At 42.6% G+C, this 27,267-nt stretch overlaps 1 long non-coding RNA gene across 11 annotated transcripts in view; it reads left to right on the top strand.

Annotated features, from left to right (window-relative positions):
- The first annotated feature begins 7,108 nt into the window (after positions 1-7,108).
- LOC106008861 (uncharacterized) overlaps positions 7,109-27,267 on the top strand; it is a 274,246-nt gene continuing 254,087 nt past the window's right edge. For 9 of the 11 annotated variants that reach the window (XR_015440475.1, XR_015440483.1, XR_015440478.1 and 6 more), the window contains exon 1: positions 7,109-8,220. This is a non-coding gene — a long non-coding RNA (uncharacterized LOC106008861). The remainder of the gene's footprint in view (positions 8,221-27,267) is intronic. The other 2 variants (XR_015440480.1, XR_002392702.2) reach the window with 1 other exon arrangement.

Below are 27,267 nucleotides of genomic sequence, written 5' to 3'. Positions count from 1 at the left end.
TTCCAGTTTTCCTGATAGAACAAATTTATTTCTGTTTTTGGACGATAAAGTGGTTGAGGGAGATGTGCTATTGTGGCGTCTGATGCAGGGTGAGCAGAAACTCCCTGACTTCTCACCCGTCCTTCAGGCCCTCACAGGCCTGTCCCAGTCCGACCTCTGTACTTCGCTCTGTAGGGAAAAGGTGCTCAGCCTAGATTCCAGCTCCATTCCAGCTTCCTCAGGATCTCTATCTACCAGACACACATCCTGTCTCATCCCTCACATCTCCTCCTCAGTCGGCTCCATGCATTTAGCATTTAAATACATTTGAAGTATTTCCATCCTCACAACAAAAATAAAATTCTCCACAGTGTCCTCAGCCCACTCCCCTGGCTCTTCCTTCCTCTTCACAGTCAAGCTTCGAAAAGACTTGAATCTGTTCATTCTCCAATTCTTCACCTTCTAGCCTTTCCTTGTCTACCCCAAACTGGCTTCTCTCACCGTCTCTCCACACTGGAGCTGGCTGGGTGAAGGTTGCCAAAGGTCTTTTTGTCTTTAAATTCTGTGGACAATTCTCAAATCTGTTCTTATGGGATGGTGGAGGTGTGCAGCACCATCAACCACCACAGTCCCTTCATTTGGCTTTCCCTGGCTCGCAGTCTCTTGTTTGTATCTTCTGACTCCCTACTCCCCTTGATCACTTTGAAGAGTCACATTCTAATGTATCAAGTATTGGGCTCATGGGCTTCTTTCCGTGGGTATCTTCTGACTTGGAGAACCCCCATTCAGCCACATGCCTGTGATCCCCACCTGTGTCTGATGACCCAAGTCTCCGTACTGAATGCAGATGTATCTTGAGATGCAGATCTGTATTCAGCTGTCCACTTAGCACCTCCAGATGGATTCCTACAAATTCTCCAACCTTTGAGCATACAAAATTGAATTTGACACCCTTTCCCTTCAAATTTGCTTGCCATCTGCTGTTTCCAACTCAATATTTGGCAGCAGCACCCTATCTATTGCTGAAGCAGAAATGGGATTATCTCTGACCCTTGATTCTCCTTTTATCTGGATATAACCCACATCTTTCTTTTAAGCCTGTTTCAGAGTCTAAATATTTCTTGAAACGACCATTTTTCCTCTAGTTTCTCTGTCCCTATCTTTAGTCTGTCATGTTTGGTATAAGTGGAATTAGGGTGAATGTTTAAATTTTTAAAAAGTCTTACAGTGAAAGACATACTGCCACGACTTCCCATCAGAAGACTCCCTCGCTTTGAACACACCTGTTGCATTGTTCCCACCACTTTCTGAAGCACCTCTGGAGGTCCTCTTTGGTGAGTGCCTTGAGTGGCTGTCATGGGTGCGTTCACATCCTGAGTTGATTCAAAATGTTTACCTTTCGCCATCATTTTGACTTTGGGGAAGAGCCAGAAGTCACGTGGTGCCAGACCTAGTGAAGAAGGTGAATGAGGCTGCGGTGTAATGTTTTCACAGGAGCCTGCCTTTCATTTGGATGGGGCATGACAACAGCATTCACCGTATTTTTGATCATACTCATAAACACACTCATAAAGGAGGACTTTCATAACTGTTTGAGAAAGTGGCAAGAATGATGGGCTAAGTGTGTGTGGAGGAGGAGTACTTTGATGGAGATTGATGGAAATGTATCTTTTACTGTAATAATATTTTAAAAATATAAACATTCATCGTAGTTTTCAATCACACCTCATATTTTGCTTGAGGTAATTAATCAGCGTCTACCGAGCTCTCTCTTCCCTTCCTTGCACCGAGGGCACCATGGTCTCTCTAAATGTCAAGTGTGTTGCCATTCCTCCTTACCCAAACCTTTCACACTCTCACATTTCTACTGGGATGCAGTGCGTGTTCCATGATCTGAGATACTGATAGGCTGGACTTTGGGCAGGAGATCTCACCCAAGAGGTGGAGTTTGTTCCACTGAGGTTGAGGATTGTTGTAGAACATGCAGGGTTGGGATGGGTGTGGTTGTAAAGGGATAGGCTGGGATTATAAAACCGGAAGAGCAATGATGCCAGTTGGATATGGGCAGAAGCCATGACCAGCTTGATGAGAAAGATTCTTTGGGTGTCAGGGTAGCACCAGAGACAGCGCCAGATTCTTGGTCAACTTGCAGCAACTGCCCCTTTGAGCTGTGAGCAATCTCAGACTTTATTTACTTATTTGGGCTCTTTAATGCTGGAGCAGATGGAAAGATGGGCTGACTGGTTGAGTAAATTCTGATACATTATTTAAGACAGTCCACTGTTCTAGGTTGGTGGTTTTGAGCTTAGGTAAGGGAATGTAGGGAATTCCTTCTGGTCCTTAGGGTTCGGCTCACCAGAATCTTTTAGGGTTAGGACTTAGCACTTTCATTGTTTTGAAGGTTGTGCATATGCTAAGTGTCTTGATGTGTCTCTGTTTGTATTGCCCTGGGTGGCAGATTCCCTCATCCTGACTCTGGAATGATGTCAGCTCTATCCTGCACCTCACTAGGTTCCCTTCCAGGAACAGTTGTGAAGCAGTGCTGATGTTACAAGCATCTTGCACCTCCCTCCCCCAAAGCACCTCAGAGGTTTGTTCTGTCTGGGAGCTTCAGGAAAGAAATGGAGAAAAAACCCCACTGAGATGTGCTCTCTGATGTTGTTTTATACAGGAAACCACTGTGGGCACTGTTCAGTGGTCAGGATTTCCATACTTTTCTTTCAATCTACTCTTCTAGATATCAGGTTCCTTGCTCTGAAAATTTCAAGGGAGATGGGAATGGGGCTGGAGAATCCAACTTTAGTCCTAGCCAGTAAGAAAAATAAATTGATCTTATTGGGGAAATTGCTGATTACACAGAACAGGGGACACAGGGACAGATCCCAGGTATTTTAAAGATATTCTAAGGGAAACATATTCCAATTTGGCATTTTGTCTCCCAGGACCAAACAGAAAATGTGTCTCTGCCTCCTGGGGAAAAGCATTTTTTTCTTTCTGGCAAGGTAATAGTGAAGATATTATCATTCTTCTAGTGGGCATGAGAAACTGGGGCATGGGAATGGCTCATTCTCATTTTCTTAAAAACTAGGCTCATTCCCTGCAGTCGGCAGGCTCTTGTGGTTCAATTTCTTCAAGATTCCTTCTGTTCAAGGGAAATAAAAGGCATTCATTAGTTCCACTCAGATACTTGATAATGGCAAAAGCACAGGATGAAAGGTGGGGTGGGTCAATTTTATCTCAAAGTCCTCTGAGATGAAAGCCTTGGGAATATGCTATGATGAGAGCTGTGGGTACTTCTCCAGCAGGCAAGTGAAGCCAGCCTTGCAGAGGAGGAGAAATTCTTGGAAAGCTATCCAAAATCTTTACAGGGCATCCATTTGGGCCCCAATCCTGGATTCTGAGTTACCCTGTGCTATTAAAATGGAGAGCTGGAAAGACTTTCAAACGCATGGTGCCTTGGCTGTTGGGAAGAGGAAAAGCTGGGGAGAGGAGAGGGCACTCATCTGTTAGTTGCTAAGGCAACTGTCACCTCATATTACAGATTCCTGCAGGGATCCCCGAACCCTGCTGTAAAAGCTAATGGTCCACAACCAAAGGAGCCCAAGGAGCAGCTCTTGCAAGAATTGGAGAGAGGCCCAGCCTCACATAAAACCTCTATGTTCCATGATGCTGCTACCACTGTTTTCTTGAAAAGTTTCAGCATAACAGTCTACATATTGAGCCAATGCTGATTGCCTGAGGACAGCTGCCTGGTTTTCAAAATTTGAGGAGATGGAGAGATTAAGCTGGAAATTTGCAGAAGGAAGTTGATCATGATTCTCAGCATGTTCTGACAGTTCCACCTATCTCAAATTTTTCTGAAAGTATAAATAGGAATTCTGGATTTGCTGGTAGGTAGCTTCCAGGTGAAGGTGTGGACTTTGTAATCACACAAAGTCAGGGGTTGAGTACAGGCTTTGCTACTTCCTGATAGAGTGATATGGAGCATTTAACTTCTCTGTTTATCAAATGGAGATATGACCCACATCAAAGGATTATAGACTCAGCAATAATGAAGGAAGGACATCCAAGATGGTGCTTGGAACATGGCAGGCGCATAATAATCACTAGCTACATGAAAATGAGATTGGAATTTTGATTTAGACCCCCCCCTTAAATGCAGCAGTCCCAGGTGGAATTTATAAGCCATGCCTTGAATATACTAGTTGGGAATGTTGGCTCTGAACTCAAACATATTTGAGGTCAAGTCTCAGATTCACCACTTAGTTACTAGGTAGTTTGGGTGAATCTTCTAATTTCTTTACATTTCAGATTTTCATTTGTAGACTAGGATAAGACACCATGGACATCACTGAATTATTGTAAGAATTACAGTGGTACCTTTGTTCACGAACCTAATTCTTTCCACAATTCTGGTCTCAAACTTAGTAGGATGAGAATCATATCCAATTTGCCCATAATGTCAACATTGAACCTAACCATCGAATTGGATTCAGTTTTCATCCAATTCAGTTTGATACCAGAATCGCCCAAAAAATTAAGTTTGTGAACTGAGGTACCACTGGAAATACAATAGTCTATATAGGAGGGTTTGCAGAGTGCTTTGCCCAAAGAAAAACCTCTCAAATTTAAATTTTAAATATTGTTATTTTGGAACTACTACTTAAATTTCTATCTCCTGGGTTGGCTTTAGCATACTGTAAGGAAGGAATCTATGATATAGTGATTGAATATATTCACTATCAGGATTTCCCTCTCCTGGTTGATGTTTTATCTTCTACTTTAAATCTCACTACCAATTTAACAGAGGCATTTTCTAGGTTTTGGATTTGGCAAACTTTTCTTCTGTTACATTCTTTTGCTAACCCAGATAGTTTTATCTGGGTGAACAAGGTGGTTTTATCTGAGTAGACAAGCTGGTTTTATCAATTAGTATAGCTTCTAGTGGGATGGCAGTCCTGATTGCTACATGTAGCCCTGTGGCAGGTATGCTTATTTGTTAACTTGATTGGATTGTGAGCTGCCTAGGGGCTTAGTAAAGCACACTTCTGGGTGTGTCTGGGTTCACAAAGGTGTGACCTTGGGGTCTATATATGGTCCCTTGCTCCTTCCTGTCTGGTGCTATTCCTGTCCTCTGCTTCTCAGCCACCATGACCTGAACAGTGTTGCTTGGCCATACCCTTCTGCCATGATGTTTCTGCCTTGAAGCCAACCAATCTTGGACTGAACCCTCTGAACCCATGAGCCAAATAAACCATTTTCTGCTTTAAGTTATGGGTGCTGGATATTTGGTGCCAGCAACAGGAAAGCTGACTAATACAAGCCCTGAACCTGTACCTGAAGGGACAAGAAAAAGAAAAATGGATTCAACTGGTATCAGTGTTGGCAGTCCTAGTCTTTACTTACTGTTCTTGGAAATGTCCCTTTTGACTCAGGGAAGTGTGGAAGTAGAATTTAAGTTGAACTGAGAACTGGTGAAAAAGCCAGAGGATTTAGAGCCCAGGGTAGTTAGTCTAGGAGACCTTTTTGAAAGAAGCCAAGCTCCCATTTGGCACTTTACTATTGAATCCATAAGGGTCAGAAAAGTGTTGAGTTTTTGTCACAGGCATCCAGATGCTTCTCCTAGTGCCAAACTTGCCACTTCCTGAACGACCAGGAGCAAAGTTTTAGTGATCCCCTTGGCCTGCCCTGGGTTGCATTTTGACAACAGAAGGGAAGCTCATCCATCTCTTCCAGGCCTAGCTATAGGTGCTTGTGTGAGCCCTGGTGGAGAAGCAAAATCGCTGATGAGTTTCCTGTTATACAAATGAGTCATCTGCTCCAAAGGAATGTGATACACGCATGGCCATCTAGTAGTGGGTTCCAGCTATGGCGACCCCTGATGAGGGTGGGTCCCAACCTCAAACACTGGGAAATCATTTGTTCCTGGAATTATTTTCTGGAGATCCAGAAGACAACTTGTTTAAATCCTAATAAATTCTGTATGCCTGCTGTCTGGTCAAAAAACTGGAGCCCGTCAGGGTTGCCAAAGGATGAATGTTAAGAATACATTGAGTTGATCTTATGAAATGATTAATCAAAAAGAGACCTGAGATGAACTCATTTGGATAATGCTGATATGTCTATTCTCATTTGTGGAAAATAGTTGTAGAGTATTGGTGGGCTACAGCAGAGCTGTGGGCCCTTTATTATTTTGCTGTGTCTTCCCTGGGCCTAAGAGATTTAGTCTCACAAGGGGCGGAGGGAAGTGTTTCTGGTATTTAATCTGCAAGGTACCTTCCTAGAGATCTTGCTGATCTCTAGGAAGGAAGTGCTGAGTTCCCATTCTTGAGTCTAGAAGCTATCACCTGGTGGTTTATCTTGATCTCCAGTAGAGAAAAGTAGAGATTTAAAGCAGAATAATGTGGGCAGCATGTGTACACATAGAAAAACTTATGTGCAGGTGGATATGCATCTTGCCTTAGGAAAGCAAAACACTGAAATAGTTTATGAACTTTTTAGGATGGGGGAGACACTAAATTGTTTAAAAGCCTAAGGAAGTTTGAGCTGTTCTCCCACTGAAATCACATGTATATTTCATCAGATGTGTACTCTTTAACAAGATTGGAATGTATTTAGTTACTTCCTCTGGAATGCAGTTATTACCACATTTTTATAATAGACTTTCTCCAGCAACCCCCTTTGTCACATTAATTCGGACCATAGTCCTCAAGCAAGGAAAAGGAAAATTCTAGTTACAAAGCAGAGTTATTATTTTCTTTTAAATAATGTACAGCATACATAAATGACAGGTTTGCAGATGTAGGCAATGCTGATAGATTCCCAGGCTTGGAAAATATGCCTTCTGGCTGAAGACAGTCTCAACCAGACCTCTGCAGAGGCTGCGAGCCATGTACCGGCCCACTCAGTTCTCCTAACAGACAGGTTGTTGCCAGAAATTTGAGCTCCTATAAAATAAGCATCTTGACTTCCTAATTTTAACAGGAGATAGTTGCAAATGCCAGGATATGCTTTTGTAAAAATCCTAAGCTCCACAGGAATCCAAAAGACAGAGTGAAATGACAACAGCCAGCCCTGATTTTGCTCACCCTGAAGCAAATGGATATTTCTGATGGATCTTTGCATAGAAAGGCAGAGAGAGAGGGCCAGGGATTTAGCTCAGTGGCACAGCGCCTGCTTTGCAAGTGCAAGGTCCTGAGTTCGATCCCTGGTACCGAAAAAAAAAAGTTATACAAGAAAGGCAGAGAGAGAATGTGACAATCGAGATGATCCAGCGTAGAGTCAGGAGGGTATGAAATATGTAATCATGACGTCACACCTTATAATAGTGGGCAAGGACCAGTGTAGGGCCAGCAGGAATGTAGGCACTTAGCTTATATTAACCCCTTTAATCCTCAGGATAATCTACGGGCCTGATGTCGTTGCTGCAGGATGTCCATCAAATCCGGAAGTCCTGGTGAGGATGTCTTCAATGTGTCAAAAAATTTGTTTCCTGTATTTTCTAGTTTTATGCGGCCCTTTGTTTGCAGCTGGACAAGGTAAAGTTTGACTTGTATGAGGGTTTCTGGGGATTGGGAGGCAAGCCCGTGTGCTTTCAGAGTGGGACACCCCACAGCCAGGACCTGGAGTTGGTTTGTCTGGCAGACAGCATAGCACGTCACAAAGAGGGACAGATGACATGAAGTCCATAGGACGTGGCCAAGACAGGGAAGCTGCAGATGGAACAGATGAAGGAAACAGTTCTGGAGTTTCAGGGTGGCAGCTTTGACCAGAATCGAGCTTCAGCTGGTAGCTGGGAGGTAGAGCGTGCGCTGGGGCCCCGGGCTTCCTGGGAGGGGCTTCTTGTGCCTCTCCGGTCAACAGCTGGGGCCTGACCCAGCTGGACCCACTACAGGGTGACAGGCTGTTTGGGAAACAATTTCTCTCCAGAGTCAGCAGGACTGGCCTGGGAGAGGAGGGCCAGCCATGGTCTCCGCACACAAAGAAGTGACAGTCCTGAGCAGAGCCACTAGAATGAGCAAGTGGAGAGCAAGTTAGAGTGAAGAGTGGAGGTGAGAGGAAGTGGGCTGCCTGCCATCCTGAGAAAGAAAAGGGGAGCTGGCAGCCTAACCCAGCTCCCTCCAGAGAGCTCTCTGATTAGAGCAAAAAAGCAAAACCTCACCATCTCCTGCAAGCACTGGGAAAGCTCCCTTCAGAGTCAGGGCTGAAAATTCACAGGACGCTTGCCGAGTGGGACTCCAGGTATGGGCCTAGAAATCATTTTCAGCTTTGCAGTATCTGAGTTTTCATGACTCCCTTAGTTTTGTGGTTTTCAAAAACCTCACCACTGTTTTTGTTTGGAAAAAATTAGGCTAAGAGAACCCGAAGGCTGCTTGCTGTCCATTGGAGTCCTAGCTGGAATTTCAAATGAGTTCTCCCTCTCCAGGCCAGAGGCAGGCCTGAGGCAAGTGCCAACCCCACAGTGCTCGGAGCTGGGCCCAGGAACTTCTGGGCCACGCAGGAAGCTGTTCCTTTGCCAAATAAGAGAAAAATGAGGCAGGCTCATTTGCTCTTTTCTTACCTTGATGTGAAGGAGGTGTTTGTATTTAGACGGTAGTTTATGAGGTTCCAAGTAAAGTGATTATTAGAGGGGTGGGTTGTACGCTTTGAGCTGAGGTTTATGCTTTTACTCTTATTGCATTATTACAGTTTGCAGTTGTATAGTTATTTCTCTAATAACGTGTGTTATCTTCTCTGGACTCTAAACTCCACCAGGACAGATTCTGTATTTGTTTTTCTCACGCCCTGCCACCCTGCCTCCCTGCCCCTCTCTAGTACACAGCACACGGTAGAGAAGGAGCATATGTGCACTGGCAATGGCCAGAGCTGGGGTGGATTTTGAGCACGGGCCGTGGGATGGTCCCCAGTCTGTCTCTGTCCACAGGATAGCCAAGGCAAGCTGGCCTTCAGATGTGTTCCATGAATGGGAAAAATGAGGCAGTGGGCAAGGGGTGAGGGGCAGAAAGGGAGGTTGCTGAGGACCAGTATGGTCAGAGGAGGGCAGCTTGAGGATGCCCTTAGACCAGGACTAGGGCAGGGCACACCGGGGGACCCGATGGCAGGAGGAACAAGCTGAAGCCCACGAGAGAAGTGCACAGGTGCGTGTGGTGCCTGCCCAGCCCCCCTGGAGTCTGCCACTAATCATGGCCGAGGCGGAAGGTTATTTGGGATGGCATGGTAGAACCACTTGAAATGTGCACCGTAACACTTGTATAGGGAGAACTCAACAAATATTCATCAGGCCATACGGTGAAGGTTTTGCATGAACTCAAACTCCGTCATCAGAAAGATGAGTTAGAAACTATTATCTTCACTTTCTAAATGAGGTTCAGTGGAATCAAGTGAGCCAGTGTAGGGTGTGACTGACTCCAGACCTGGAGTCACTGCTGTCACACAATGTCCTGGTGCTCCATTCCTCCCTCACCTCTGGGCTTAAGCTTGGTCTAGGGGAGGACCATTTAGCAACGCGCCTTCCGCCTGAGCCTTCACACAGGTGATGGTCTTTATTCATCCCCACCTCTCTCGTTTTTGACATTTATTCATTGCCATATCCCCAGGTGACGAGTATTGGGTCATTTTGGGCTCCTAGAACCTGAAGTCCGTGTGGCATCAGGATCTTAGCCTCTGACCAGCCTGGCCTGACTCCTAGAATCTGCTGCACTCTCCCCAGCTGTGAGGCCTCAGGAACCGTGGCTGCGTTATTCCAGCAGCATGGTGCGGGGAGGCTGAGCCGATTGATTCACAGAGCGAGGTGCTGGAGCTCAGAGCAAATGTGTGAGGCCTCCAGCCTGGGGCAGGGCATGAGGCCAGAGATGCATAAGAAGGGGCAGCTGTTGGAGTTTCCAGGTGTGAGGTAGTGGAGAGTTTGCTTCATTGTGCTCTCAGCAAACGTCCATACTGTATGTAGGTGAGTCCCGGAGACGAGCATGAACAACAGCATGCTGCGCCTTGACTTCGACAGCCAGAGAGCTGGAGGGGGAGTCTGGAAGCCAGGATGCGGAGCTCTCTGCACCCGCAAAGGCCAGGGCTTGGGGAGGTGTGTGTGACAGGTGCAGGGGATGGGTATTCGGGGGGAAATGTTGCTGTGGTTACAGTCGAGAGAATAAAGATTCTGCGTGTCAAACAAGCCGCTTAAAATCCAGTCGGAATTTATAAGCCGATGAAACAGGTGTTCTTGGAATTTAATTAAGCACCAAAACATTATGCGAGCCTGGTGAGGAGTTGCCAACAAATGCATCTCCACTGCTTGGGACGTCAGGACTGCGTGTTCTGGGCACGGACTTGGCTCCTGAGCGGGGAGCGTGTGCTCTGAGTGGAACGGCGCTGCAGGTGTAAAAACTGGGCTAGGCCGGCCTAGGTGAGGAGAGTGAAGAACCGCTTCAGGAGGAGAATTTAAGGTACACCAAAGACTGTCATCGAGATAAATACAGTCTTAACAGTATCTTAAAAAAACCAAAATTAATGACAAATCCATGATGAACAAAATATCAAAAGTTTAAAGACAGAATTTGAATAGCGCTAAGCCCCCTCTAAACTCTGCCTGAAGTTCCTGTAGCTAAGTGGGGGGAACCTGATTTTCTAAGCCTGTGGTGTTCAGACAGGAGCCATAGCTTCTGGGTTGTTCTGCAGTCTCCTGTCAAGGGAACCTTCCCCCCCCCCCCCCCGGCCAAGCAATATTTATGGGGCACTCATTCTGTGGTGCTTACTCTCAGCCCTGGTGCTCTGCACTGAGGACTCCAAGACAAACAGGATGTGGCCCCTGCTTAGCTGAGTGACAGGTGACCCAGTGTTTGTTGAGCTGCAGGGAAGCCACATATGTGCGAAGTAAGGGCTCTGAAGATTCTTCCTTTTTCTTCTTAGGCCTCATTTTCTTCCCCTACAGGGCCCCAAGTTCTTCGTGGCTAGGGACAAATTAGTATTTTCAGTGTGATGTTCAATTCTATGTGTCGTATGTTCAATTCTATGATGGGGCTAAGAGATACCCAGAAAGCTGGTATAATATTACCTCTGGACATATCTATTAAGATGTTTTTGGAAGAAATTGGCTTTTAAAGTAGTGGACCGAGGGAAGGTCTGCTCTCACCAATGTGGGTAGGTAGCATCCAACTTGTTGAAGGCTGGAACAGAACAAAAAGGTAGAAGAACAGCAGAACTTCTCTCCTCCCTCACCTTGAACTGGGCCATCTATCTGCTCCTCCCCTTAGGATTTCGGGGCTTACACCATCGTTTCCTCTGGTTCTCATTCCTTGAGAACTGAAGTAGACCTCAGGTATAATTAGACCTCAGTTTTCCCTCCTTTTCTGCTTATAGACAGTAGATCATAGGATTTCTTGGCTTCCATGACTTTATTGTGAGGCAGATTCCATGAGAAACCTTCCATATATCTAGGGATAGTCTTTGCGCTCTGTTTCTCTGGAGCACCCTGAGTGATACCCCCATGGGATAGTGCTTAAGGGGTCCATTTGTGGATTCTGAAAGTCTAATTTTGAATTCCGTATTCGTCACTTATTGGTTATATTTAAGCAAGATGATTGCACATTCTAAGCCCAGATTTTCTCACCTTTGAATGAAGGTGGGCACAGTGACCACATTGAGGTTCACAATGCAGACATGCATAGGTTGATGCAGAGAGAGGTCAGCAAAGTATTTGGCACATGGTGTGGGCTTACCAGTGCCAGGCACAATCACTTGCAAAGCGTGAGGGCAGCAAAGGGGACAGAGGTCCTGAGAGGGAGTACAAAATGCGAAACAGTGGGAAGGTATCTTTCCTCCGGCTCCTACAGCCAGAGGTGCTTTGCAGTAATTCATGTGGCTCCTGGTGACTGTCATAGATGAGGCCAAGTTTTGCTTTTCCACAGTCCCCCAGGATTATCTTATTGCACATCCTGATTTAATTGTCTGCCCTTGTCATGCTGTCTCCCAGTCAGAGACATATTAGCAACAGGTATAACCTTATTATTTTATTATTAGACACTGACCACGGATAATGCACTTGGTTTATATCAGCTTTATGAACTCAAAGCATGAGCAGTAGTTGTTGCTGCTGAGACCCTCACAAGCTATTTCTAGCTTCTGCCACAGTGGGTATGTGAGTGGTGCAGTCTGAGCACTGCTGAGTCCCAGCTGGCTGAACTCCCCAACCGGTCAGCTGACCATGACAACCTCACTCTCGCCGTGAAATAGTTTCCAATGCTTTATAGGTATAATACTTTTTTTTTAAAAGAAGCTTTTTATTGCCACACAAAATACATTCAGAAAATACGTGCACAAATTATAAGTGTATAGTTTGGTGGATCTATTTGAAGATCTATACTTAGTATGCTAAGACTCGGATCAAGAAATGGAACATTGTCATCTCAGAAACCCTCTTGCCCCTGTTAGACCACCTTCCTGTTGCTACTGCTTTCCTCCTCTATTCTGACTTCTAGAAACTCAAATTAAATTTGCCTTCTTTCATGGTGCATGTAAATAACACCTTTTTGTGGTCTGGCATCTTCTGTTCAATATGTGCTTATTCGGTTCCCCCAAATTATTTGTTGTAAATCTTTTACTCTCAGTGCTGTACAATATTCCACAATGATATCTCCTATTTATGTATACATTCTGCTATCAATTGATATTTGGGTAGTTTCTATTTGGTGTTCTTGGCAGATATGTATGATGCATTATGGGTAGATCTAACGTGTCCCTCAAAAGGCTCAGTGTTCAGAAGATGATCAGATCATGGGGCTCTGTAATCACCAATGGATGCATCCTTGGATGAGATCAGCAGCTGAATGTGCTATTAGGAAGTAGAGCCTGGTTGAAGATGAGTAAAAGGGGTGAGTGACCCCGAAGAAGGGTATATTTTTGTCCCTGGCCACTCCCCTCTCTTGCTGCCTCCTGGCTTCCATGGGCTGAATGTCTTTCCTCTGTCCCGCCTCTCTGCCATGCTATTTTTGCTCTGAAGCTGGCCAGCCATGCACTGAAATTGAGATCCAAAAAAACCTCTCCTCTAATTTGTGGATGTTGGGTATTTTGTCCCAGGGATGGGAAAGTGACTAAGACACGGCATAATGAAATAGAATAGAGTACCCAGAAGTAAAACAATGTATAAGGCCAAATGAGCTTTTGACGTAGATGCCATGACCATCCAATTGGTAAGGCCAGTCTTTCCAAGAATTTGATGTTCAGAAAACTAGATATCCACATGCAAAAAAGTGAAGTTAGGCCTTTACTATACATTATGTATAAAAATTACTTATAATAGACAAAGATCTAGATATAAAAGCTAAAAATATAAAACTCTTAGAAGGAACAATAGGGTAAGACTTGGTGGCATTGGATTTTGCAATGATATTACTTGGCTATGACACCAAAAGAAAAGGCACCAAAGGGATAACGGAGTACACTGAACTACATGAAAAGGAACAAATTTGGAGAATCAAGGATCATTATTAATAGAGTGAAAAGGCAACATATGGAATGGGAGAAAATTTTTCAAATCATTTAGTAAGGGGTTAACATTAAGAATAAATAAGGAGTTCCTACAACTCAACACCAAAACTCTTACAAGCCAATAAACAAAAGGTAAAGACAGTTCACCAAAGAAGATATGCAAGTAACAAATAAACACATAAAAGATGATCAGTATCTCTAATCAGAGAGATGCAAATCAAAACCATAATGTCTCAATGCGCTTCAGACCTTAGATGGGATTATATGTGTGTTCGTCTGCATTGTCAGAAAGTGACAAATGGTGTTCAGGATTTGGTGAAAGTGGAACATTTAGGGTATAAAATGGGGCAGCTTCTATGGATTAAAAGTATGAGATTCTTAAAAAATTAAAAACAGAATTATCAAATCGACTTCTGAGAACATACCCTAAACAATTGAAAGTAGGGATCTGAACAGATGTTGATATATCCATGTTTATAGCAGCATTATTCACAAATAGCAAAAGGCAGAAGCAGCTCAACTGTCCATCAATGGGTGAATGGATAACAGAGTGTGATATATACATACAATGGATTCTTTTTCTTTCTTTCCTTTTTTTTTTTTTTTTTTTTACAGTACTGGGGATCAAACTCAGTGCCTTGCGCTTGTGAGGCAGGTGCAGTACCACTGGGCTAAATTCCTGGCCAATCGATTACTTTTTAACCTTAAAAAGGAAGGAATTTCTGACACACCTTATAACATGGATGGCCTTTGAAGTTACTACTAAGTAAGATAAGCCAGTATCAAAAAGGTAAATAGTACATGATCCAGCGTGGACAAGGCGTGGTGAGAGCAGTCCTACTCACAGAAACGGGAAGTGGAATGGTAGTTGACAGTGGCAGGGGAGGAAGGAATGGATTTTTGTTTAGTGGGTATGATGGTTCAATTTGTGAAAATTACAAATATCCTAGAGGAGAATAGTGATAATGGTTGCATAATGTAGATGTGCTTAATTGTACTGAGTCATGCACCTAAGTGTTTTAAATAGCACATTTCATTATGTATCTTTACCATGATTTTTTACAAAGTAAAAATTAATGCCTTAATGAGCATTCTAATATATATCTTTTGAGGAACATATGTACATATTTCAGCTGGATTTACTGGGTTACAGTGTGCATATATTCATCCTTAGTTGATACTGTCCTGTTTTTCAAAGTGATTCTATTGAAGGACATCAGTTTAGTATTACATAGTATTACATCAATACTATGGATTCTGAAAATAAAATTCCCAACCATATATATTTTGGTGTATGGTTTATAAAAATTTAAGTTATATGAGTGAAACTAGATTTTCCAGAATCTTTTTTGTTTGGGGGGGGTGTCTATCTGGAGCTTTTATCAACAGAGGTTATTTCTGATTAATATGCCAAATCCAGGTATCTAGGATAAGAATCAGTGTGAGACTCACCTCTGTTGATCTAAGCAACAGGCAGTTGGAGATGGAGACACTGAATGATCAGAACACCTGGTCAGCTCTATCGGATTGACTTTGATCATACACAATACGTATTTATCCTTGGAAGGTTTCAATTGGTCTGTGAAACACCTAAAATTGTATACAGAATGGTATGTTGGGGCTCTATGCATCCGGTGGGTGGGAGGATCCAAAGATAGCATGGCATCCTCAGAGGGTTCTGTGGTCTCTAAAAGGCAGATAAGCATCCTTGGTTCAACACAAATCCAGTCTTCATAGAGCGCCCTTGGTGAACTCCTGCTTCTTGTTTCCTCTTGTGCTTGTCTTTATTTGAGTCAAGGAGAGTCATTTTGATGTTAACCCGGTTGCCTCAAGAAAAGTGAGTGGGTAATTGTCCTTGTTGTCTGGAAGGACTGGATCCCTGGCTGCCTCTCACTGTAGAAAGCAGAGGTTATGCTGGACTGAAAATGGCCCACAGAGGTATCCAGGTCCTAATCACTAGAACCTGTGAATGCCACCTGCTGTGGCAAAAGAAATTTTGAAGGGAAGAATTTTGTAGCTAAAGATCTTGGGATGGAGAGATTATGCAGGTTGTACTAAAATGTAACCACAAGTGTCTTTATAAGGGGGAGGCAAAGGCAGATTTGACTATGAAAGAGGCAGTGAGACAGCGGCAGTAAGAAGCTGTGCTGCTATCTTTGAAGATGGAGGAAGGATCCATGAGTCAATGAGTGAAGGCTGCCTGTAGAAGCAGGAAAAAGCAAAGACATGGAGTCTTCCCCAGAGCCTTTGGAAGGAGCCAACCCTGCCAATACCTTGGCATGAGCCTAGTGAAACTGATCCCAGACTTTAGACCTTGGGAAATGCAAGAGCATTGGATTGTGTTGTTCTAAACCACCAAGCTTATGGCAATTTGGCATGGCAGCAATAAGAAACAGATACAGTGGCTTACTGAACTGTCATCCATGGGGACTCAGGAGGCCAGGAGCACAAGGGCTGCTGGTAAATAGGCTGTGTTTAAGATTAGTTTTGAAGAAAGAGTATAAAATACAACACTAGAATGGGTTTTGCTTTATGGAAAGGCTGTAGTGAGCTGAGAAGCATGTGGCAGAGGTGCCATCCCTCGGTGGTCTCCCGGGAAGAGGCCAGCTGGATAATCTTGGGTCATTCAGGTCACTTCCAAGTTGATGGTTTTCTCCTTCATGGACCCCAGAAACTTTAAGAGAAACCACCTCTTCAGGGCTGGGTGGCCAGGAGAGCCATGTGGGATGTGTCTTCATTGCCCTGAAATGGCCCTCTGTTGGTAATGACTCCTTTGAGTTTCTCAAACCCATCTCCAGCTGCATCTGTGGCCCTGTCCAAGTAGAAACCCGCTTTTCCTTCCCACCAATTTTACTACACGAATTCTGTAACTATTCTGTTTTCACTTTTATTCCCATAGGACTTCCTGTCTACAAAGTAGACACATTGACACTTGAAACACAGTTCTGATTAAGCATCCCCAGGCTTAAAACGTTAACACCCAAGCCCCTGGGATAAAGCTGGCCCCATTCGGACCAGACCCTCTCTTCTTTTCAGGGGTCCCTCCTTGTCCTCTCTCTGCTGCTTCCTGCTCCACTGTTCCTCACAGCTTCCTCCTGCCTCAGGCTGTGACCTCGGGGGCTCCTCTTTTGGAAATGTTCTTCAAGCCACTCTTTTTCCTGTTTCTTCCAAGTCATTTGGATCTTTTAGCTTACGTGTCCCTTCCCAGCAAAGCCTTTTGCTACTATCTTTGTTGCAACTCTTATAACTCTGATCTTAGCCTGTTCTATGCTGCTACAGAGTACCTTTCACTGGGTAATTTATGAAGAACACAATTCTCTCACATTAGCAATACTTGAATTTTGGAGGGGGCACCTTCCAGCCATTGCACCTTTCCTTCATGGCACTTAACCTGAAAGGTAATTCTATATCTGTGCTATTATTGACCAATGTTTCACCCTTCATAATCGCGGGACCTTCTTCCTAAGAACTAGGGTGCAGAGTGAGTCCAGTGCAATCCCTGGCAAGTAGTAGAAGCTCACAGAAGTGGGCTGGATGAATAGCAAATGAATGGACTCTTCCTCTTTCCCTCGAACCTGGCTCCTACCCATTACCCAGAGTGGATAATGACTTCCCACCAGTCATTAGGCGTGATGACATCAGCAAATGAGATGAAGCGCGTTTGGGAACTCACTTTTCTCTGCAGCAGCAGCCACAACAATCCTCTTCAAATCCACCAGTGGCTTTCCTCTCCCTGCACCCACAAAGGCAGAGGTTGGGGTCTCTGATCACCTGTCTTTGAAACTGATTTTGTCTGTCTGAAGCAAAGCTGTCACCTTACAGAGACTCTCTGTGAGTTTAAGACCCCTCCTCTGTGAAGTGGCGATAGTACCAGTCTGTCCTCATGGAGCAGTGATAGCGCCTACGTGAGAGGGGTGACTGTTCCATTGATCTCAGGACAGAAGGAAAAGCAGAACTCAAGCGGTTACTGAGGAGAATATAGTGCGTTCTTGGAGCTCTTCCTCCTAATGACCCATTGAAGATGTTTCCTCCTCTTCTGTTCAGATCCTACCTACCATCAGGGGTCAGTGGGGTGCCCCCTCCCCCAGGAAGCCTGCTGCCACCACCTCAGCCCCAGAGCTTGCTCCTCACCTGACTGTCCACTGAATTCAGGCAGCCCCACCCAGAGTGGCTTCTGATTAACCTTTTTTAAAAAATGTATTTTATTTTTAATCAAGGCAGAGTAATATATATTTATGGGGTACACTATGACATTTCAATATATGTATACACTGGATAATGGTTAGATCAAAGAAACTAGCATATCCATCACCTCAGACACTCATCATTTCTTTGTGCTGGGAACATTCAAAATCCTCTCTACTAGCTATATTGCAATGTGCAATCAATCGCTAACCATAATTACCCTACTGTGCTGGACAATATTAGAAGCTAGTTCTCTTATCCTAAGCAATCGTTAGTGGACTTTTCACCAAGTTGTTTTTTCTCCCCAGCTTCAGCAAAAACTACTTTCAGATTCAAAGGCAGCCCCAGACTTCTATATTCCCTTTCCTCCACCTCCCTGGGTCTTTGCCTGGTGGCCTTCCAAGTGACTGCATGTCAGCCTTGTACCCAGGTCCCAGGTCTGCAATTTTTCTTCTGAGTACCAGACTTTCCTGGACAGAGTCTTCCATTCCCAGAGCTGAAGTTTCCCTGGGCAAACGCCATTCACGTTGGGCCTGATTCCTGTGAGTTAGTGGTATCCTAGTGCTGAAGTGAAGACTCTACCCTGTTCTAGCTTCAAATTCCACTGCACACCTGCTAGTTTGCAGCTTCAGAAGTCACTTGATCTTTAGTTTTAGGTTTCTCATATAGATACTAAAAGTATCTGAATGCATTTATAATGTCATCTGTAACATACAATATAATATATACAATAATAGCATATTATAAAAGCAGAGATAATAAAAGCACACAACACTGCATTTTGGGAGGAATTAAATGAACAATGAGCTCTGAACTCTTAGCTCTTAAGGTATGATAGATGATCATCACTATCCTTTTAAAAACATTTAAAACATCTTTTAAAAAATGTGCATATTAGTTGTACAGAATCATTTCATTTGGTATATGTGTACATGTATATAACATACTTGGTTATTTCAGTCCTTCATATTACCTTGACTGCTCGTCCCTTGACTTCCTTCTTCTTCTATAATAGCCTTTTACTTTCTTGTCATCTCTTTACATTTTTTAAAAGATTTCACATATGAGAGAAGACGTGATATTTGACTTTTTGAGTCTGGCTTATTTTGCATAACATAACCATCTCTAATTCCATTCTTCTTTTTTTTTTTTGGCAAATGACATGACTTCATTCTTCTTTATGGCTAAGCAGGATTTCCTTGTGTGTATATGCCACATTTTCTTTATTCATTCACCTTTTCACCTGTACCTGTGCTGTTTCCTTAGCTTAGCTTTGTAAATTGTGATGCAATAATAAATGTGGGTATCACCTTAGCATGCTGACTTCACTTCTTTCAGTCACATATTGAGACGTGGTATAGATAGGTCAAATGGTAGTGCTATTTTTATGTTTTCAGGAACTTCTGTACTGGTTTCCATAGTGGTTGTATTAATTTACACTCCCAACAGTAGTGCAAAAGAGTCCCCTGCCCCACATCCTTGCCAGCGTCTATTGGTTTTTTTGTATTCTTGAGGATAGCCATTCTAAATGGGCTGAGATGGACTCTCAGTGTAGTTTTAATTTGCAGTTCCCAGGTAGTTAAAGCTGTTTAATATTTTTTCGTATTATTGGCGATTTGTACTACTTCTGAGAAGCGTCAGCTCAATTCATTTGCCCATTTATTGATTAAGGTATTTCAGGAGTTTTTTGGTGTTAAGGTTTTTGAGATTAAAAAACCCCATATTCTTGATATTAATCCTCTGTTGGAAGAGTAGCTAGGAAAGATTTTCTCCCATTCTGTATATTGTCTTTCTACTGCATTGGTGTTTTGGTTTGCTGTGCAGAAACTTTTAAATTTGATTTAATTACATTTGTTGACTCTTGCTATTATTTCCTGTGCTTTTAGAGTCCCATTTGGGAAGTGTATGTCTCTGTTTATGACTATAAGTGTTTCCCTTAGGTTTTCTTTTGGCAGTTTCAGCTCTTATACTTAAGTCTGTGGTCCATTTTGAACCAAGTTTTGTGCATGGTGAGTGTTATAGCTGTGTCTAGAGGTTCCCCCAAAGCCTCATGTGGGTATAGGTGTGGCCTTTTTGGAGGTGGCTGCATCTAGGGTGTGTGATACTGGGATTTAGGGTGAATGATTACTAAATTAGCTCACTGATTGGTTTAGCATACATACTTGTGCATGCGGGATAGTGGGAAGGCGTGCCCCGGGGTTGGGTGGTGACACCTGAAAGGTGTGTGGTCTAAAAGGAATAAAATGGGAGAGAGGCTGCTGCTGCCTCCTGCCTGGTCTGCCATGGAGCCCTGCTTTGGAACTAGCTTACTATGGACTGAAACTTCTACAAACTTTGAGCCAAACACACCTTTCCTCCTTCAACTTTGAGTGTTGGATATTTTGTCTCAGAAACAAGAAAAGTAGTTAAGACAGTGAGAGATAGGAATCTAGTTTCGATCTTCTACACATGGATATCCAGTTTTCTTAGCACCATTTGTTAAAGGATTTGTCTTTTCTCCAAGGTATGCTTTTGGCTCATTTGTCAAAAATGAGATGGCTATAGTTGCATTGGTTTGTTTCTGTGACTTCTACTCATTTATCTAAATGGTTATTTTTGTGTTAGTACCAAGCTGTTTCAGTTACTATGGCTTTGTAGTATAGCTTGACATCAGATATTGCAATTTCTCCAGCATTGTTCTTTTTGCTCAAGTATCACCACTATTTTTCTTTTTCTTTTTTTCTTTTTTCAGGTATCACCAAGTCTTGTGTTTTTATAGTTGTTGGGAGGATGGGGTGGGGATTCTTTTTGCCCTGGGTGAGCACCACCTCCCACCCTATCTGGCCTCCTTGGCTTGGCCAGCTGCAGTCTGAAAGGTCAGTAGTGACACCGATACACAGCTGTTTAGTCCTCCGCTTCCCGAAGGGCCCTCCAGATCCTCTCCTTTGCCTGCCAGCAGCCTCACAGCTGCTGCCTCAAAGCTGCGCATGTCCAGAGCGCATGCGAATGGGTGCTCAGCCACACAAGAGGCTCTTGGTCCTTTAGGTGATCGATCCCTTTCCCAAGCCAGTCAGAAAAGCCTCCCTGCCAGCTGGGTGGTATCTGCTTGAGCTGTGCTTGCCAAGGCTCACTTTGATTAGACATCTCATTATCTCATTCTGAGGACTGAGGGCCTGGGAATCACCAGGGTGAGCTCTGCTGAGGACAGAGGCACGAAGCTTCAGACACAGGAGAAAGAGTTAATCAGCGTGTGTAGGGATGGGCAGGGAGGGGGAGAGAGGGACCAGCTCTGATCCTGAGCCTTGCAAATGACTCTCAGGAAACTGATGATTGCATTTGGAAAGTAATTTCTTCCTGAGAGGGAAAAATCTCTGTTGTATTTATTTCCTCTGCAGTGATGCAGGTTCAGCCCAATCTTCTCTTGCTTCTTAGGACTGTGCTTGCTGAAGCCAAAGAACTTGGAAAGGGAAAAGGTGTGTAAGCAGGATGCAGCCCCTCAGGGGGCTGTGAAGACCAGTGGCCAGCTGGCCATGAACTACCTGCTGTGAGGCTTGACTGGGTGCAGCCAGGCCCTGCTTGTTCAGTGAACAAGAGCTCTACCATCCCCTGTGTGGCTGCTGCACCTCCCAATGGCTCTCACCATGAGACAGAGGCAGCGTCCTTGCCCATGTTACAGAAGGCCAGGCCAAGTCCAGTCGATGTCCCCTGTGTAGGGCTTGTGCTGAGACCTCCGTGGAGCGGGACCTGAGAGCTAAGCTGCAAGTTTCCTTCTCCATGACTGTGGAGAATTCTTTTCTCATGTGTCTAGCAATCTTTTGGTTTTAAATGGAAAACTTCAATTATATGCAGAAAGGAAGGGAATAGTATATTGAAGTCCCCTGCATTAATCTCCCAGATCTATCACCTGCAGGCATTCGACCTTTCTTCTCCTATTAACTCCTCCCTTTTTGTTCTTACTGGATATGTTAATTTTCTGTCACTGTGTCAAAAATGCCTGAGACACACAACTTGAAAGGAGGGAGGATTTATTTGGGCTCATCATTTCAGAGGGTTAAGTACATGGTTGGCTGGCTCTGTTGCCTTTGGGCCCATAGCAAGGCAGAATATCGTGGTAAAAGCATGTGGTGGAGGAAACTGCTTGCCTCATGGTGGTCAGGAAGGAAGGAGAGAAAGAGGAGACAGGGTTGGAGTCCCAATGTCATCTTCAAGGGCACCTAAGGGTAACTTCAAGGGTACCTAACCCAGTGACCTAACTTCCTCCTGCTGGATCTCACTGCCTGACTCTTCTAGCACTTCGCAACAGAGCCACAAGCTGGTGACCAAACCTTTTAGGGGACATTTAAGACTCAAACCATAACACTGGACTATTTCAAAGCAAGTTCCAGTCATCACATTGTCTTCAACCACAGATAATTCAGTAAGGTAGCAAAGATTTAACAAACATCTTAATAGGCCATTATCAGGAATTGCTTAGTATTATCTAACCCCATCTGTGTTTGTATCCCCAAATTATTAAGGAATTATTTTTGGCTTGCTACTTTAAAATTTTAATTTAAAGCTTTGAAAGTTGCTAGAGTAGTGTGATGAAATCTCATACATAGTCTGCCTAAATTTGTCAAGTGCATACATTTTTCTGTGTTTGATATTTTTATGTATTTTTCTTGAGTTCTGGAGACCTCATATCCATTTGCATGTAACATTTCAGTGTATGTTTCCTGAAGGCAAAGACCGTCTCTTCTCCATCCTAACCCACATTCAACCCTTGGTCATTTCCTCAACAATTCTTTCTATAGTGACGCATTTTCCCAGTCCAGATCTAATATGGGATCATACATGAAACTTGTCAAGTCTCTTCATTCTTCTTTATGCCGAACACTTTCTCAAACTTTGTCTGTCTTCACCTTGTTATTTTTACAGGTACAGGGAAGCTATTTTGTGGAAAGTCTCTTAATCCAGTCTGTCTGGTTTCCTTATATTTCAATTTAAGTTATACTTTTTTGACAGAAATACTAAAGTTATGATGTCGTGTTGTTCTCCGTGTGTCCTATCCAGAGGTGAGATTAGTGACTTGGATCTTTTGGTCTCAGTGGTGCCTCTACGTTTCCCCCTCATATCATTAAGTGTAACTCATTAATGAGGAGGTCTTGGAGACTGTAAGTGTGTTGATACATATCCTGGTTCTCATCAAAATTGCACCCACGTGTTTCAGCATCCATTGTTTTTTTTTCTATTCTGCGTGTGTGTGTGTGTGTGTGTGTGTGTGTGTGTGTGTGTGTGTTACTGGGAATTGAATCCAGGACCTTGGGACAGAGCTTTTATTTATTTTGAGACAAGTTCTCAGTAAGTTACTAAATTGCTCAGGTTGGGCTTGAGGCCTTCCTGCTTCAGGTTGTTATTTTTGAACTTTGTGGTGTATGTTTAGTAGTTGGCATTTTACTGTAAACAAGAGTCTTTTATTGTTTATTTACTCATCAATCTTTTTTTTGCTTAAATTCTTTTATTGGTACATTTTAGGTATACAATACATTTAGACTTATCATTGGGTGTTTGTACCTGTATATGATGTATTTTGGTTCTTATTTTTTTCCCCATTACCTGTGTGCCCTTCACCCCCTCCACCCTTCCCTATTTACACAGACTTGGTTTCCATTTTTTCCTTTTCTCATAATTTTTCTTTTCCCTTCCCCTCCCACTTCCCCTAACCCTTTGGACCTTTTCTTCCTATTTCAAATTGTCAATTATTCATTTTAATAATTTTAATCCTTATTTACACTTTCAGCTTCTCACACCAGAGAAACTATTTGGTATTTACACATGTATGTTCTATTTATTTCACTTAAGAGTATGGCCTCAATATGCATCCATTTAGCTATGAATGTCTCTAGTTTCTCATTCTTTATGGCTGGGTAGTACTCCATTTTATAAAAAATCCACATCTTCTTTATCCAGTTTCCAGTTGATGGGTACTTGGGCTGTTTCCAAGCTTTTGCTGTTATAAACCATGCCACTATATACATGGGTGCACATATATTGCTGTGGTATGATTCTTTTAATTCTTTGGGGGAAGATACCCAGCAGGGGAATAGCTGGGTCAAATGGGACCTTTAGCCCTAGCTCTTTGAAGTATCTCCATACTGATTTCCACAGTGACTGCACCAGTCTGCAGTCCCACTAACAATGGAGAAGGGTTCCTTTCTCCCCACAACCCCACCAGCATTTGTTATTGGTTGATTTTTTGATAGCAGCCATTCTTTGTGGGGTGAGGCGGAGTCTCAATATTGTTTACTCATCAATTTTTATCAGTATGGACTTGTGAACTTTTTATTTTACTTATGTGTTTTCATCAATTATTATTTATTTTTGATGTTCAGGTTCTCCCAGATCTGGCCGGTGGGAGTCTTGTTGAGCCAGCTTCTGGGATCTTTTTCTGTGCTCCATTGTTCTTTGAGGACTTCCTTTATTCCTGGTTCAACCAGGTGTTCCAGGATTTCTTGCTTTTCCCGTTCCAGTTCTGGAATTTGCCTTTTCAAGGGGCTCTTATTCTTTTTAGTAGAGAATAGCATACCTACTGCTCCTGACTCACAAGTCCTGATACCTTCTACCTGTTCCCCAAACCATGATTGTATGTCCATACTCTAATATCAAGAAACTTGGCCACTGTCATTTTTTTGGGGGGTGGGGTGGGCTGGGGGGGTACCAGGGATCAAACTCAGGTCCTTGTGCTTGCAGGGCAGACAGCGGAACCACTGAGCTAAATCCCTGGCCCACCACTGTCATTTTTAATATATTTACTTAATTGCTGAAGCCTACACTTTTTGGAAAGTGCTTTCAGAATTGTTAACCCATATCACTATGTAAAGAGAATCTGTTGACTAGAGTTCAGTATTGGTTTGTATTCTTTTAAGGTAAAATTTGCTTAGAGTAACATGGGCAAGTTCCAAGTGTACATTTCAATTAGTTCTGACAAATGTACACAGGTTTGTAATCCACAACCCTCTTCACACACAGAACATTGGCATCACCTCTGATAATCCTCTTATTCCCTGTCCGTCAGCCTCCCTTCCAGAGCTGATTACTGATTTTTTTCAGTATAGTTTTGCCAATTCTAGAACTTCATGTAAATTGAATCATACACGATCATTTTGTGTTTGGATTCTTTCCCTTGTCACATTTTTTATGAGGTCAATCCATATCAGTATATAGTAGTTTATTCATTTTTATTACAATAGAACTTTTATTCCATTGTAGAAGCATTCTATAATTTGTTTATCCATTTTCCTTTGATAGAAATCCCCCTCTGTCTACTTTTTGGCTCTTAGGAATAAAATGACTGACTTCCTATACAGGTCTTTCTGTGGGTATGTTTTCATTTCTTTTGTGTAAATAACTAGAGGTAGAATTTCTGGGTCACGGGATAGGTAAATGTTTAACTTTTACTTTGTTAGAAGAGAAACTGATAAACTCAAAGACTTTGAAAAAAATTCAGGTGATTTTAACACTTAGTTTTATAGGATTTTTACATGGTCCACATATTGCAAATGGTTTTCATATCTGTTTCATTCCTTAAATTTTTAGGAATTTTTTTTGACAAAATATAAATATATTATGTTTATGGAGCACAGTATAATGTTCTGATACCTTTAAACAATGTGGAGTGATTTAACCAAGCCAATTAACATCAATCATCTTAATTACTTGACGTTTTGGAGTCATACCTCTGAAATTTACTCTTACCTTGAAATTCACGTTACTGACGACTATTACCCTGATGTCAATCGCTCCTGTTTAGCTGGAACTCTGGCCTTTGACCAGTAATTCATTTCCTCACTCCTTCCCCCTCCTCCAGCCTCTGGTAGCCATCACTCTACTTTCTACTCCTACAAATTCAACTTTTCAAACATTTCACATATAAGTGAGATCACAGAGTATTTGTCTTACTGTGTTTGACCTATTTCACTTAGCATATTTTACTCTAGATTCATCCACATGGTCCCAAATGACAATGTTTCTTTTTGAAGGCTGAATGGTATTCCATTGTGAATAAATACTGCATTATAGGTTCATGGAAAAATGCTCAGCAACACTGATCTTTAGAGAACACAGTAGAAAACCACAGTGAAATATCATTTCATACCTATTAGAATGACTTTTATCAAAAAGATGAAAAGCATTGATGAGAACAGAGAAAAGAAGCCCTTACGAACTTTTGTAGGAATGTGAACTAGTATAGCCACCATGAAAACCTAAAAATAGAACCGCTGTATTGTCCATTCCCTTTTTATTTCATTTTATTTTATCTGCTTGAAGTACTAGTACATTTTGCCAGCAGAATATTTTACATTCTGGATATGACTGGTGACAATTTTATTATTTCATTTAGCTTTTTATTCTAGTCTCAGTATTTTCTGTTATTGTAGCTATATCTAGAGATTGAGAAGATTCGGGTTCGAGTTTTTAAAGTCAGGAACACTTCAGAGCTTTATGTGGAAACATGTATTTGTAATGTAATATTCATGAGTCACATAATGTGAGGTTCTTGCATTTTCAGTGTTGCGAAAGTGGATTTGTGTTGTTAGTGGTGTCAGCCCGATCTCACCATTAAAATATTTCCATCAATCTTTTAGTCACTAAGTTTTAGTATTATTGATTAAACTGATGATTTCACTAGCATTGGCGAATGGCAATATTATAATTCCACCTCTCTCTTTTTTTCTTGTCCTTATTAACTGGGATTTTTCTGTAAAGAAAAACGCACTCCGAATAGTCTTTCCATTACTCTGAAATAGAATCTAAACAGGAAAGGCAGGATCAATGTTTGGGTTTTGCATATCAAATTTTGGAGTAATAAGTTGGTGCCTTAGCAACCTCCAGTGGTGATGAATGAGATTTTTTTTTTTGTATGATTAAGTCATGAATTTGTATATCTGGCCACACATCACTTAACAGGTGCACATTCTGAGAAATGCACGATAGGTGATTTTGTTGTCATAAGGATAATGGTGCATAACAGAATGCAGTGACACTCACTGATGGTACAGGTAACCACTCCTTTTGGCCTATTGATGCAATCAAGGGTTGTAGTGCACACAAGATGTATGAGGCTGCTGTGGGTGTGACATATAGCCTGACCTGCAGTAAAATTTTTAATCAGTAGGAGTTCACTTTACAATAGTGATAAAAGTATTGCACAGTAAGTACATAGACCAGTCCTAGAGTTGTTTATTATCGTTATCCAGTCTAATGTACTGTACATGATTGTATTATGACTGCCGGTGCAGTAGGTTTGTTTACATCAGCATCATCACAACCATGTGAGGAATGCCTTAAACTATAATGCTGTGATTGTTATGACGTCATTAGGCAATAGAAATTTTTCAGCTCCACTTTAATATTATGGGATACCCATTTCAAACACAGTTCGTTGTAGACTGGAACATCAGTATGCAGTACATGATTGTATTTGGTATCCGTTCATCCACATCAGTCGTATTTTCCCTCCCATTATGTCATCTTAGCCAGTATGTACCTTTCTTTGATTTAGATCTTGTGACTTTATAGCAGGGCCCCGTTTGTCTTAGTGTTACTTGCCTTCTTTCCACAAGATAGTTCAGGCTCATCTTGTGTATCTTGACTCAGCCATTTCCAGGT

Source organism: Heterocephalus glaber, unplaced genomic scaffold (assembly GCF_053883595.1).
Source record: "Heterocephalus glaber isolate CG9 unplaced genomic scaffold, H.glaber_assembly_v1.0 deba00001497, whole genome shotgun sequence".
NCBI classification, from domain to species: Eukaryota; Metazoa; Chordata; class Mammalia; order Rodentia; family Bathyergidae; genus Heterocephalus; species Heterocephalus glaber.
This window is presented reverse-complemented; position numbering and strand designations above follow the sequence as displayed.